The 15915-nt window shown below is 38.7% G+C and overlaps 1 protein-coding gene across 1 annotated transcript in view; it reads left to right on the plus strand.

Annotated features, from left to right (window-relative positions):
- The first annotated feature begins 1232 nt into the window (after positions 1-1232).
- Positions 1233-15915, plus strand: part of cd63 (CD63 molecule) — a 47009-nt gene continuing 32326 nt past the window's right edge. Inside the window, exon 1 of the mRNA XM_039747354.1 lies at positions 1233-1352. The gene's annotated coding sequence lies outside the window, so the exon portion shown is untranslated. The remainder of the gene's footprint in view (positions 1353-15915) is intronic.

A 15915-nucleotide genomic window follows, 5' to 3' on the forward strand; every position in this document is an offset into this window, starting at 1 on the left:
TTTTGTTTTTGCTTTGTAAGATATTCACATAAGATTTTGGGATTCTGGAGCAAATGGCCTATCAGGCTGATGAATCAGACACTCTGAGATTGCCTGGATGAAAGCCAGGTAGCACACTTAGAAAAGCAAAGACATTTTAAGATGTGATCAAATGATTTTTTTGGTAAAATGTCTAATGTTCATATTTTTGTGAAATATTAACCATCAAATAAATCTGATTATATACAGTACATTACCATACTTAAAACTATCTCAATGTGCCATACAAAAATAGAATTAGCAGTGTGTTTTTTTTTTTCTTTCATTTTAATACCTGGTGCACAGCCAACTATAGCTTGCTCTGTCCAGTTTATGGGGGTGAAGACCATTCTTTCAAACATTTGGTTAATAGTCCTAATACAATCCAAAACCACACTAATAAGACACTTCTGGATCTATCCTCACTTTCATCCTCTTACTGAACCAGTTAATCCGGTTTCCTGTTATGAGGAGCTGTAGTGACTGATTGAACTGGGACAGGATTTGAACACGCCTTGGAAGCAGTCGTAAACGCCATACCACCACTCTGATCACTTCCCACTCCAGACATAAAAATGAAACTGTCCATAGTTTATCATGTTCATTTCTCCCGAGGACAACCTTTTACATTTTCAAGAGTACTTATCACATTTTACCTTTGACCTTCCCTTGTGCCAAGTGTACAAACCCTGCCATATCTTTCTGTATTATTTTCTATTTATTGCAAGCCGCGCCATATTTTGTAATTGGAGATTTTTCCTCTTAGATTCCAGACGGGATTTGATCTTCAGTTAATTAATTAAATTCATCAAGTGTTACAGAGAGTCATGCTCGAAATAAACATATGTAAAAAACAGACATTTATTTCGGTGAAAATCAAACTTACAAGGCTGTTTAATTGGAAAGAAAAAACTTCTCTGATCCATCAGTTCGGGAATATGTATAGGAAACGCCTCTCTCATACTTCTCAAATAATTACACAGTGAACCCTGCGTCTACTATTTCACAGATAAGGAAGGGCTCGGTGAGCTTATTAGCCATTCGCGGTTTATTCAGAAGATGCTGGGGATGTGGACGAATAAAAGTAGTCACTTGCCTAAACTGTACCGAAAATGTCCAGTTACACTCATCTCAAGTGTTCCGCCAGAGCAAAAACTGATTCCATTCCATGGCTATGTAGCTGGAATGGATGCGTCCATGCGAGGGGCGGGGTATTCGCATGACGCACACTCCGGGCTGGGCTATCGTGTCTGCGGACTAAAGGAGAGACAAGTAAAGCTTGCAACGTTTGGTCGTTGTCTAAAAGTTTCTTACATTTTAAAGAAGATCGTCAGGTGAGTTTTTGGGAGAGTCTGGTTTTTTGGTACTTTTTCTTTTGTCGTATTTTTCTTCGAAAAGGTTGATTTATTGTAAAATGGCTGTCTGATGTATATTATAATTAGGTGGTAGCCGAAGGTGTTAAACTTCGGACGATGTAGAATTTGCTTTGTAGCGTCGCATGCTATTCACAAAATAACTACATAAACTTTCTTTTAGCATGTGTTTTGTAGAAAAGTCATGTTATGTGTTTGCTTCATGAGATTCTAAAACAAGCGTGACCTGTTGTTTTGAAAGCGGGATCCTGAAAAAACAGGTTAAACACATTGGCGTTTTAGCTCTACTTTCGGGAAATGGCCGAGCAGCTGACGAATTACCCGTAGTGTTTTGTCAGGTCAGATTTGGGTTCTGGGTATATGACACGGTATTGCGACAACATTGCGAAGGGCAACAAAGACTTACTAAAGAAGTTAAAAAAAAAAAAAGTTCGAGTTCAAAAAAAAAGTTCGAGTTCTTCCTCCTGGGAAGTGAATAGAGGTTACAAATATAGATAGTAGTTATTTTCTTGAGAAATAGGATTACGAAACCGTTCCAGAAAGACATTTTTTAAGGGATGGGCTTTGTAACGTGATACAGTGAAGTGAGTCGCAGAACGCTGTCCGGATGATAATGTCTGTGTTCAATATCGATTATGGTTTTTGGACTGAGTATTGGACATGTTTTTTCTTTAGTACTGCTTCTTCAAAATGGCCTGACTTGCAGCTGCTTTGAATCAATTGATTTCCCGGACTCTGTAGTGAGCGGATTTAGAAAGTTGAAAGTGTGGACATACTTTTTTCCATTACTAAGGAAAACTAGCATTAATCAGAATACTGTTACCCTGCCCATCTTTGTTTGCTCTTTGAGAACTCATGATTTTAACAAAGTACAAGTCACGTGGGTTGACGCCACTACTGAAGGTGTTAAAAAAAAATGAACTGCGTGGTGTGAGTAGCGATTGTGAAAGAGGAGGGGGTGTTTTTGTTGGGGTAGACATCACGAGAACCGGGTACTTGTAAAGTGAAGAAGAGGAGTGGACTTTGGGGAGTGGTATTCTGAGGGAAACTGTGTAATGTGATTGTGGGTTCTTTATTTTGACCAGGTGCTAGAACTGGAAACGTGGCTAAGAGTTACTTGTGTGGAGCGATTGTGTGCCAGTGAGCGCGATAGTGACTGTCAAGGCTAGGTGTCTCATAGGTTGATACTTGGAAGATTGTTACATACTTTTTTTTTTTTTTTTTTTTAATAAATATATTTCACAGTAAGGCAGTTGCAGATCTTGTATTGAAATATTTGTCATTCTAGAAAATTATCTTTTAAATGCTGAAAAGTGTCAAACCTTTTGAAAAACAGCAAGCATATTTTGCAACAAAATGCTGGTTAACAATCGTTAAATAACTAATGGACCATTAAAATGTGCAAGTCAGATATTTCGGGAAGCTTGCAAAAAGTATTGTAATATTCGTGCTAGTTAAGTATTTGTTTTACTTTTATCAGAGCAGTACATTTAAAACCACTCGGCCTGCAGAAAAAGTGAACAGCAACAACCCAAGTCCGCCATCCCTGCTTTACTTAGTCTAGTAAAAATGTGCCTGATCACTTGGGCTTGTCTGTTGACATTACCTGGGAATGGCTTTACCACTTGCTTTTGTTGTTTTTGCTTTTTTTCCTGCCTTCTTTCTATCTCCACCTTTCATGTCTTTCTATAAACTTGTGCCACGATTAGCAAAACCATCTTTATACTTACTGTATAGGGTGGTCCAGATCTAATTATGCAATTTTTATTACGCTATAACTTAAGTTTATTACATAGAAAATCACCCGAAAAATCCCGAAAAGACGATGAAGAATCGTCTTCGCGCCGAACTGGAATCGACCTCGCATAGATGATCTGGATCTGCATAGATGATCTGGATCTGCATAATTGGATCTGAACCCCCTTGTATATGACCATCACTTACATCAGTTTCAAATTAGGAACCAACCCTGAATGGGGCACCAGTCTCGGTTTCAGAGACATCATTAATAAAAGTATCAACATAATGATAAGTAAAATGTTGTTTTACATCAGGTTGATTTCATTTTGTTTCAGATTCTGAATTCCCTCCTAAGTAGCAAGAATCATGGATTGCAACTGTTAAGCTTTTTTCATTGAACAAAAATTACGGTTGCATCACACTTGATGTATTTTTAGTTAATATTTGGTTTTGGCACCCTTTAGAAGCCTGTAACTGCCTGGAGATCTGTTTAATTTGTTGTGACCAATTTGTGAGATGCTTACTTCTCTTTAGTGGTAAAGCCCAAGGATGTTGCAGTGCTCTGTGAGAATGAAAATATCTGTTATGAGTGCTGATGTTTTTAGCATTTATTTTGCATTGCGCAAAATGCTGTTGCAGATCAAAAGCAAGAAAATGATGTTGGGGATGTAAATGACTTGCTGATAAAAAGCTAAATGTGAACATCTGTGTGTAGTATTAAAAAAAAAAAAAATCACATTTATGAAAAGTTGGACTGTTGAGTCTTGTGATAGTTTAACTGTAAAATAAGTTTTAATCACATTTGGCCTTTTATGTATGTTAATTTTAGCCATAACACAAACTTGAAGTTAAAGTGACGCACTGTAAATTCTTTATGGTCTCCTTACTCATGAAAGGGGAGATCTCATTAGCTGTATTTAGTAGTAGTGGGATTCCTAAGGCATGAAGTGGCATCCTGCAGACATTCCTGATAGAAACATTGTAAAAACCACCTTTGTTTTTGCAATTAAACTGCTTCCTCAAACCAAGGCCTGTTCTGTGAGTATTTAACCATATACAGAAAGAAAACAGGAACAGAAAATGATCCAAGCTTAAGGGAACAGTCCCTTTCCAATGTAACTGCACCTCTACAAACCCATCCAGTAAGAATAATAGGGTTTATTGAGGAAATCATTTTAGTCAGTTCCCTGCATTATCATTTCTTCCCAAGTCAGCTGAAAATCAATATTACCTTTTGTTCACCAGGGCTGTCAAATTAAGGTTAGATTAAAACCTTTAGGTGCTGCATGCACATTTGTATTGTATGAGTTGTTTTTCACATTTTTTTTGTTATTTTTACTTTATTTTTCTTATGTTGTGTTTGCAGAACATGAAGTGCACATGCATGGTTGCATAAAGAAGCAGACTTTAAACAAATAAGTACACATTCAATTCTCAAAGCCAGGTGTTATAGGGTAGTTCTTTTTGTAATTTATTTACTTAGATATTACTTTGAAATTTTGAGTTCAAGTTGATATGCTTTGTAGTCTCTTTTAATTTAAACAAAACTGGGAATGCAAAAACTGTCACAAAATATGTCGAGTGTCACACGGTCTTAAGCTTCTAAACCTTGTTCAGAAACTTTACATAAGAATCTTAGAAGTTGGACAAATGAGAGTAGATCCATCAAGTCCAACAAGCTTGTTTTGTTAGGTAATAGTTAACTTGTCTGAATATCTCATCATTTTAAAAGTTGTATTCTTTGTAAGTATCTTAAAAACATGTACAGGAAACTATAAATCACTTTAGTAAAGTAATGTGCAACATTGTATGTCTATATATGACAGAGGCTAAACAACTAATTCAGAAGACTGGCTGTGTGGTAGGAGAGAAACTGAACAGCAGAAACTGTGGCAGTTTGGAGAATGTTGTCTAGACTTCAGATTATTATTGAAAATGCTAATTGCCCACTGGGCGATTGTGGTTGGGCAGAGGAGTGTTTTCAGCAGTACATTGACTAGCATAAAGTGCTCCAATGAATGTCACAGGAAATCCTTCCACTCCATAGCCATCAAACTCTATAACTTCTCTTCCAGTCAATCATCGACGCTATAAGCTGTTACTTCTTTTTTTTTTTTTTTTTAATGGATATTCCAGTAAGTACATTGTTCAACTACTTAGTTGTGCAATTTATCTGTTCTTCTCTTGTGAATAACTTTATGTTCTCAGAATGTGCAATATTTCACTGCGATATTACTATGTGATATACTTCAAGCTCAGTGTGCTATTAGGATTATTGTTTTTTTTTTTTATTGTTTTTTTTTTTCTTTTCTTGCAAAATACATGGGAAACTTGATGAAACTATAAGAGGAGGTCACTGTAACAATAAAAAGAAAACACATGTAGGCATTGCTGGGCTTTTCAAACAAGCTTAAAAAAGCAAAAGCTTATTTAGATGCACATCTCCTTGGATTAGTGGAACGTTTAGTCTCCTGTTGAACAGGTATATTTGGTGTGAAAGAATGCTGCAATTCAAGAATCTGCAAAGATCAAGCTGTACTTGTTTCAGCCTAAAACTATTAACAAGACCCTTGGTGGTTGTCTTCTACTGAAGTGCAAAAGCAATGACTGAAACACATAAATTATGAACTTTGTACATGTGTAGATGTGTGTATTTTTGCTAATTGTTCATGTGTCATTCCATGAAGAGGTATGTAGTAACTAATTTCAGAAAAAAAAGCCTTGCAAATGTTTATATAAGCTTGCAAATTAATAAATCCAAATTTTCTATTCAGTGTTTGATGTTGCATGTTAATATGGAAGAAAACATTTAAGGTAGCCAATATTCAATGATATCTTACATCGTCGATTGGCTTCAGAAATTTCCTCAAAGTGTCAAACTGTAGCTGTCAGTTTTTTTTTTTTTAAATCTCACTCGTCTTACAAGAAAGTGTCACATTTGCATCAGGAAGTGCATGAGATTCTTGTGCTTAGCTACAAGTAGTTTAACAAGACTACGCTGTAGTTGAGGGAAGGCCGCCAGGTCAGTACATCACACACAAAGTTTGAATGGGAAAAGCGGAGTTATATTTGTAACGCTGCGCCACTGCAGTACTCGTGGACTCCAGGTGCCCGTGGTTTCTTGCTCTTTTAGGTAGCTCACCTAAAAGATCTCTCACTTTGGCTTCACGAGTTGAAATTCTTTTGTGGCTTTGGCAGGTCTGCCCCTTTTTGAAGACTCCCCAGAAGCTGCTCATTTGTATAATGGAATGTTGGTTCATTCTGTGGGTGACTAATCTCCAGGCTAATGCAACTTGTCAGCGATGTTACAATTCCACCTCAAACCATACCTCCTGGAATAAAATTATTATGAATTGAGCGGAGGAACAAGACAGTGCCTAAACAGAGTACCACCATTAACTTGGTTACATTTAAAGCACTGTTTGTGGCAAATACGAATGTAATTGTACTATGCATGTGAGATTAAAAAAGGATTGTACTACTGTATATGGCAAAGCATTTTTTTTATCATAAGCCATTGTCTTCCTACATGCACATCATATGTTGATAGCTCACAATACTAATCAATACTCAGCGTAATGCACTTTTTGTGGCATGTCCTTTGCACACATAAGAAAAGTCAAAATGTGTGCAATAGCCAAGTCACATTGTTTTGTAATAAAGCATACCAAGGAGCTTTTTTTGGTTCGTTCAGAAGATGATTGAAAGAGAAGAATTGAGGATGCCTTATTTGAGAGACTAGTGTAACTAGTGACTTCTAGTTTCATGTTGATGGATATTTATTTAAATCAATTTTCTGATGTTTCTGATCATCAAACACATTTAACCATTAGTCAAATATAACACAATTAAACACAAAATGCAGTTTTTAAATGATGATTTTTATTATTTAGGGAGAAAAAAAATCCAAACCTACAAGGCCCTGTGTGAAAAAGTAATTGCCCCCTTGTTACAAAATAACCTAACTGTGGTGTATCACACCTGAGTTCAATTTCCGTAGCCACCCCCAGGCCTGATTACTGCCACACCTGTTTCAATCAAGAAATCACTTAAATAGGAGCTGCCTGACACAGAGAAGTAGATCAAAAGCACCTCAAAAGCTAGACATCATGCCAAGATCCAAAGAAATTCAGGAACAAATGAGAACAGAGGTAATTGAGATCTATCATTCTGGTAAAGGTTATAAAGCCATTTCTGAAGCTTTGGGTCTCCAGCGAACCACAGTGAGAACAATTATCCACAAATGGCAAAAACATGGAACAGTGGTGAACCTTCCCAGGAGTGGCCGGCCGACCAAAATTACCCCAAGAGCGCAGAGACGACTCATCTGAGAGGTCACAAAAGACCCCAGGACAACGTCTAAAGAACTGCAGGCCTCACTTGCCTCAATTAAGGTCAGTGTTCACGACTCCACCATAAGAAGGAGACTGGGCAAAAACGGCCTGCATGGCAGATTTCCAAGACGCAAACCACTGTTAAGCAAAAAGAACATTAGGGCTTGTCTCAATTTTGCTAAGAAACATCTCAAAGATTGCCAAGACTTTTGGGAAAATACCTTGTGGATTGATGAGACAAAAGTTGAACTTTTTGGAAGGCAAATGTCCCGTTACATCTGGCGTAAAAGGAACACAGCATTTCAGAAAAAGAACATCATACCAACAGTAAAATATGGTGGTGGTAGTGTGATGGTCTGGGGTTGTTTTGCTGCTTCAGGACCTGGAAGGCTTGCTGTGATAGATGGAACCATGAATTCTACTGTCTACCAAAAATCCTGAAGGAGAATGTCCGGCCATCTGTTTGTCAACTCAAGCTGAAGCGATCTTGGGTGCTGCAACAGGACAATGACCCAAAACACAGCAGCAAATCCACCGCTGAATGGCTGAAGAAAAACAAAATGAAGACTTTGGAGTGGCCTAGTCAAAGTCCTGACCTGAATCCAATTGAGATGCTATGGCATGACCTTAAAAAGGCGGTTCATGCTAGAAAACCCTCAAATAAAGCTGAATTACAACAATTCTGCAAAGATGAGTGGACCAAAATTCCTCCAGAGCGCTGTAAAAGACTCATTGCAAGTTATCACAAACGCTTGATTGCAGTTATTGCTGCTAAGGGTGGCCCAACCAGTTATTAGGTTCAAGGGACAATTACTTTTTCACACAGGGCCATGTAGGTTTGGATTTTTTTTCTCCCTAAATAATAAAAACCATCATTTAAAAACTGCATTTTGTGTTTACTTGTGTTATATTTGACTAATGGTTAAATGTGTTTGATGATCAGAAACATTTTGTGTGACAAACATGCAAAAGAATAAGAAATCAGGAAGGGGGCAAATAGTTTTTCACACCACTGTAGATATTTATAATAATAATAACAACAGCTGCTCACTACTCACTAAGCTTATGTATCACATCAAAGGCGTGCCTTTTTGGTGACAATTCTTCCATGAAGACCTCTTCTGGCCAGAGTTCTCTGGACAGTGGATGGTAGTTTCCTGGGTGCCACAGGTTTCTGCCAGTTCTGAGCTGATTTTGGAGAGATGTTAGCATGATGTGCTTTTCATCTGCTGCACTAAGTTTCCTTGGCCAACCACAGCGTCTATGGTCCTCAGCATTGCCCATTTCTTTGCGCTTCTTCTTTGAAATCCTTTTCCTGGGAGAGACCTTGCTAGTGTGTATAACCACCTTGTGTCTTGTTCCTGTGCCCAATCTTGTCTGTGATATGAAACTGTCTTCCACAACTTCACCTTGGTAGCAGAGTTTGGCTGTTCTTCACCTAGTTTGAAGCCTACTACACAGCTGTTTCAGTTACTGACTGCGTTTCAACCTACATATGAATATGATGATCATTAGCAGCTGTTTGATATAATTGTTTAATCATTCACCTGACTATAATCCTAGACAATCCCTGAATTTGTGCAAGTGTACCTATAAGAATTGATGCTGGTTTGAAGGCACAGGATAGTCACACCAAATACTGATTGGATTTTAATGTTTCTTTTGTTGGCTCACTTTACATTTTGTAAATCGATAAAAATAAACAATTAGAATTTATATTTGTCAAAGCATTCCCACTTTATAGTATGTTTTTATAAACAACTATAACTGCAATCTGGGCTGCAGGTTGGAAGTTTAACAGAGGCAAACAAACTTGCATGTAATGTCATATTGAAGTCAGTTAAGCACCACTACAAAACGCAACCTAAATGCCTAGTTCGCTCGGAGTACCTTCATTTAAACTAGATTTGAACATCCTTGTGGACAGGGCCCAGTTGCTGGTGGATCTTTGATACTTATATTTTGTTATTATTTATGGCGGTTAGAAAATGGGGAAACAATTAAAACCTAAATGCAGCTGCCTAAACCTAAAACGGGCAATTAATTCTGAATTGTAACAAGTGAGTTAACTAAAATTAAGTCAAACATACTGCTTTATCAGCAAATAAATAGTGGAAGTGAAAACCTGCAGTTGCAGCAGCCCTCCAGGACCATGAGTGAAGATACTAATTTAAGGATTAGTGAAAGAACTAACAAGCAGTACCAAGTTTCATTATCGGCAAGGACTGCCTTCTAATTAGGAAACTGGTTGGAATGAAACCTACAGCCACTGTGGCCCTCGAAGAACATGAGTTAAGATCTTTGGTGTAGATTAAGAGTGGAGTATAAAAATTAGGGTTAAAGTTTTATCTTGGATTAATAGTGAGCATTTTGTTGGCCCAACAACACTGTTCTGTTTCAGTGATGGCATTCCAAGCCAAAGTGGCCAACTACTCAAAAACGTACATAGAGCAGGCATGGCTGTTTTTCTTTTTACTTCTGGTGGTGACCAGTTATTTTTTTTTTGATCATGTAACCATTTTGCAATATTCAGTAGACATACATTTTCCTGTTTGTGGAGGAAAACTTTGTAATTTTACAGATAATTATCCTGTATTTTATCATTAGAAGAATCCTGTGACAGACCTAATTTTAATTTTTTTAAATTCGTATTTTAATATAAACTGCTCAGAAAAATTAAAGGAACACTTTCAGGGCTCTAGACTTAACTTTTTGCACTGGTTGCACTGGTGCGCCTAACTTTTTTTCTTAGGTGCACCAGCACAAAAGTTAGGTGCACCCAAATTTTCAACTGCATCACATTTAAACCACAGTTTTACACGTTCACTTTATTTATTTATTTGATTTTTTTTTTTTTTAATCGCTGTCCATATAGGCAATATTGACTTGTAAATGATTAACTAACAATCCGGTCAATATAAAGTTCTTTATTTGAAGGCAAGCACAATTCTAAAAGAAAGGTAACTTACTGAAAAAGTGTTGGTGCTTAAAATGCTTTACTGAGCTTAAATTTAAACTTAAAAACATCTCAAGATAAATTAAGTGTTTTAAGGGCTTCAAACTGAACATCTCATGGCTCAATGTCTTATGGACTATCCTCCATTGCAGTCACATGCCCCTCGGATGGCCAACTCCTGTAGTTTGGCCTTCTTGATCTTTGGCCTTGACTAAACCAGCTGGCCACACTCTCTCTAGCATCAAAATCTTCCAGACTTGGGCATGAGCATGCTCGACCTCAATGTGTCCAATAGGTATATTCACCGGTCTTCCTCTCCGCAAGATACGACCGTACACAATGACGCATTCCTTTGTGGCGATATCTGTGTCTCCGTCGATCAGGAATGCCATGTACGCACTGTTCGCAATTTGCACAGACGTCTTTTTTTTCAATGTATCTGCGATGACTCCTATAAATTGGGCGCACGCGACATCATTGCTGTACGTCGGGTTTACGCCCTTCACTATCTCTGATTGGTTTAGACCACAATATGGGCCTAATGTGTGTCTGTTGTTGAACAACAGGGAGACTTTAAGAGTCACGGAGTTTCGTTTTTTTTCCCCCTCGAGTTTCGGCTGGTCGCACCGGTGCAGCCTTTGATTTTTAGTCGCACCATTGAGAAATTAGGTCGCACGTGCGACCAAATTGGTCGCACTCTAGAGCCCTGACTTTGAAAACACATCAGATCTCAATGGGGAAAAAGAAATCCTCCTGGATATCTATACTGATATAGACTGGGTAATGTGTTAGGAACGAAAGGATGCCACATCGTTTGATGGAAATGAAAATGATCAACCTACAGAGCCCTGAATTCAAAGACTCCCCAAAAATCAGAGTGAAAAAATTATGTGGCAGGCTAGTCCATTTTGCCAAAATTTAATTGCAGCAACTCAAAATTGTACGCAGTACTTTGTATGGCCCCTGTGTTCTTGTATACATGCCTGACAACATTGGTGCATGCTTCTAATGAGATGACAGATGGTGGTGTGGGGGATCTCCTCCCAGATCTGGACCAGGGCATCACTGAGCTCCTGGACAGTCTGAGGTGCAACCTGGTGGCATTGGATGGACCAAAACATAATGTCCCAAAGGTGTTCTATTGGATTTAGGTCAGGAAAGTGTGGTGGCCAGTCAATGGTATCAATTCCTTCATCCTCCAGGAACTGCCTGCATACTCTCACCACATGAGGCCAGGAATTGTCGTGCACCAGGAGCCACTGTACCAGCATAGGGTCTGACAATGGGTCCAAGGATTTCATCCTGATACCTAATGGCAACCAAGGTGCCTTTGTCGAGCCTGTAGCGGTCTGTGTGACCCTCCATGGATATGCCTCCCCAGACAATCATTAACCCACCACCATACTGCTCATGCTGAATGATGTTACAGGCAGCATAATGTTCTCCATGGCTTCTCCAGACCCTTTCACTTCTGTCATGTGCTCAGGGTGAACCTGCTCTCATCTGTAAAAAGCACAGGGCACCAGTGGTGCATCTGCCAATTCTGGTATTCTATGGCGAATGCCAATTGAGCTGCATGCTGCTGGGCAGTGAGCTCAGGGCCCATTAGATGACATGGGGCCCTTGGGTCACCCACATGAAGTCTTTCTGGTTGTTTGGTCAGAGACATTCACACCAGTGGCCTGCTGGAGGTCATTTTGTAGGGCTCTGGCAGTGCAGTGCTCATCCTGTTCCTCCTTGCCCAAAGGAGCAGATACTGGTCCTGCTGATGGGTTATGGACCTTCTATGGCCCTCTCCAGCTCTCCTAGAGTAACTGCTTGTCTCCTAGAATCTCCTCCATGCCCTTGAGACTGTGCAGGGAGACACAGCAAACCTTCTGGCAATGACACGTATTGATGTGCCATCTTGGAGAAGTTGGACTACCTGTGCAACCTCTGTAGGGTCCAGGTATCGCCTCATGCTACCAGTAGTGACACTGACTGTAGCCAAATGCAAAACTAGTGAAGAAACAGTCAGAAAAGATGAGGAGGGAAAAATGTCAGTGGCCTCCACCTGTTAAACCATTCCTGTTTTGGGGGTCATCTCATTGTTGCCCCTCTAGTGCAGCTGTTGTTAATTTCATTAACACCACAGCAGCTGAAACTGATTAACAACCCCCTCTGCTGCTTAACTGACCAGATTAATATCCCATAAGTTTCATTGACTTTATGCTATACTCTGATTAAAAAGTGTTCCTTTAATTCTTTTGAGCAGTATATATTTTATAATACTGGTGTCATCTGTATTTGAGAAGTAAATTATTATATTAGCTATTTATATTTTGGTTTAGCAATAATAACAACTCTTGCATGCATAGGAAAGAAACCAAAATGAACATAGTTGGAACTGCTGTTTATAAAACATTAATTTTTTTGTGGATAAAATGTTTGGCAAAAAAATGTAGATATGCATCTGCTTTATTACAAAGTTGTAGTAAATTTGAAGATATCCTAACTTATTAAAAAGAATACAAAATTCAACACTATTGGGTATCTATTACAATTGAAGTTTAGTAAAACCACAAATGACCACTAATTTAAGAAAAGGCAAGTTTGCAGAAGGATGTTTGCTGGAGATGAGTGACGTATTAGAGCTATTGAAATAGATTTTTGCATGTTGGATATACCAGTTTGTCCTTATGTTCGTCTGGTTGCCCTTTTTACTACAAAGCATAGCTGGGACATAAGGTTGGCCATTCATTGATTTTAAAATGAGAACTGACATTTAATTCATCAATGAGCTTTGTCAGCAAAATGTTTATTGAAACCATGCCCACTGCAGATCACTGTTTTTAGCACTACACATACCTGCTTTGTGACATGTAATGGTTTTGAGGTCTTGTTTATTCACTATAGCATCATGCTCTGTGGCGCAGTTGTAGTGCTGCTGCCTTGCAGTCAGGAGTTCATGGGTTCCCTTACCGTGTCCTCCCAGCGTGAATTTTGTAAAGTATTTTGAGTAGTGAGAAAAGTGCTATATGAATATAATGAATTATTATAATAAAAGATGCAGGATAAACTTAAGAAAATGTAATCCATTAAGAAATTATTTTTACATATTCTTTGTAAATTCAGGTTTAAGTATTAGGGCCGGTTTATACTTCACGCTCAGAACGCGTACGTGCCCGCATCATGGCTGCCACGTGTTCTCAGCGTTCATTTCATGCGTCCTCTGAGCAGGTCCTCAGAAATTAACGCGACGCGTGTGTGAGTTGCAGTACCAGCTAAAAGTCGGAATGTGATGTCAGTCTCTGTTTACTATCTACTTGTGACAGAAAGCCTCTATGCAGATCCTACGGGGATTGATGTGCGTGCTTCGATGTTTGATGAATGGTTTGATGTGGTGAAGCAAAATGCCGACATACAGATGCATTTGTGGTGCTTTTATATTCAAGCGTTGCATAATCCCAATCGTAATGACACGATACATTTTAAAAGTCTCACATACCATCTTTTGTGCCGTCTTTTTTTTTTTTTTTTTTGGCGACTTCACAACAGCAACATAATGTATAGCGCTGTATTTGAGCCACTGGGAAAAAAATAAAGGACACGGTGAAAACGTGTATTTTGTGATGAAAGTGGAAATTTCGGCTTTAATCTCGAAATGTCCACTTTAACCTCGTAGTTTACTTTTATCATTAAAGCAGACCATCGTAAACATCATCCCAGTTTTTAATCGCTGCGAGCTTCTTGGACCTGACAGCAGCGACAAACGGCAATATATCACCACACAGAACAAACTAAATGTATGCTATTCCAACTCTCTGCACATTTAATATCCTTAGATTTGTACTTGATACCACTTTCATAATGAAATGCATTTAAGTGTATATGTTTAAATAATGAATACTGTTAATAATTACACACATGGGGGTGACACGGTGGCGGAGCGGTAGCACTGCTGTCTCGCAGGGAGTTATGTTGCTGGTATTTCCTGCTTTTATTCCACACTGTGCTCCGGTTTACTTCCAAAGATATGCAGATTTGGGGATTTGGTGCCGCTAAAATTACGCTAGTGTATGTGTGTGCTTGTATTCACCTTGCGATGAGCTGAGGCCTCATCCAGGGATTGTTTCTCACTCGTGCCCAATGCTTGCTGGAATGGACACATCCCTGGATTGATGGATTTAATCAATAAACATCCTTTTCAGAGATCTTGCGATAAGGTGTCATCAGAATTTAAATGGGTGTTTTAGGCAATTCACAACACACAGAAGCCGAACATGTTCTCACCGTGATAATCTCTCGCACTGCCACCTTGTGGATTCCTCCAGATTTATGTAAAGTACGCGCGCAAGTATAAACACTACAACGCTTGCGTAGCAGGGGCGTCTGCTGCAGCATGCATCGCGTCGCGTGAAGTATAACGCAGGCCTTAGTCTGCCCTCAAGCTTTAAGGGCAAGGGATTTTCTTGTGGCCAAACAGATGTTTCAGCGTTGCACATCCTGCTTTTACTGTTTAGAGGTCCAATGTTAAAAGACTTGGTCCTCTTTTTGCTTTATATCATTTTTATTTTTAAGACAGTGCATTTATCCTACTGTGACAGATTGAATGTAGTGTAATTCATGGTTAGGGTTTTTGCGATTCCTGTTTTTTTTTTTTTCCTCCAATTTAAATCTGTATTTTTTAAAATATTTTACTAATAAGCAACTTGTTTTTGTCTGTCTGATGCCTTGGTGATTAAAGATAGGGTAGTTTACTATGCTGTGCATGTACCTTTAGGAACAATGTGCACAATGGCCCGTGAGATTGTGAGCTGCGTTCCCTTCTAAGAATTAATCTGTCTTTACACCCTTTGTATTCACTAGCTTTCAGCACATCTATCACAAATCCTCTTACTCTTTTGCCAATTGTCACCTATTTTGTTTACAGTGTGAGTTTATTGAGCCTTAGCTGGGAGGTGTTATAAACATACTTACTGAAAATTGTTTATTCTTTTTAGTAGAAAAGGGACTGCGCTCATTTAAATGTCTTCTGTAGTGCTTCTGATATAAGCTCCTAAAAGTTAAATTTTTTTAAGATCACAAATGCAACAGAAAAGATAATGTTTTTACCATTTGTTTTAGGTGCAGTTAATGATAGTGGACTTGAATTTGTGTACATGTACTGCATCTACATGTTAAAGGGTCCCTGCTGTACTGCACACCTACTTTAGGAACAATTTTTTTTTATGAAAATTAATATATACCAATATTAATCCCTATTTTTTGTGTTATGATTCTAAAAGATGATGTTTTGGTTATGCCACTACCGCCAAGTCCCAACCATCTTCACAGTCAGTCCAGGTTTGAGTGCACCTGTCACAGCCTGAGAAATGGAGATTGGTGCTGAATGACATGCAATACCAGCCTAAAGTCCCATTTGGATGAGATTGCTGTTACAGGAGGTGGGATTAAGGAATTATTACCAGAGACCTCTGAAATTTTTGTTCCACCCAAATCATGTGCGTCAGTA

The sequence above is a fragment of the Polypterus senegalus genome, chromosome 3 (genome assembly GCF_016835505.1).
Source record: "Polypterus senegalus isolate Bchr_013 chromosome 3, ASM1683550v1, whole genome shotgun sequence".
Lineage (NCBI taxonomy): Eukaryota > Metazoa > Chordata > Cladistia > Polypteriformes > Polypteridae > Polypterus > Polypterus senegalus.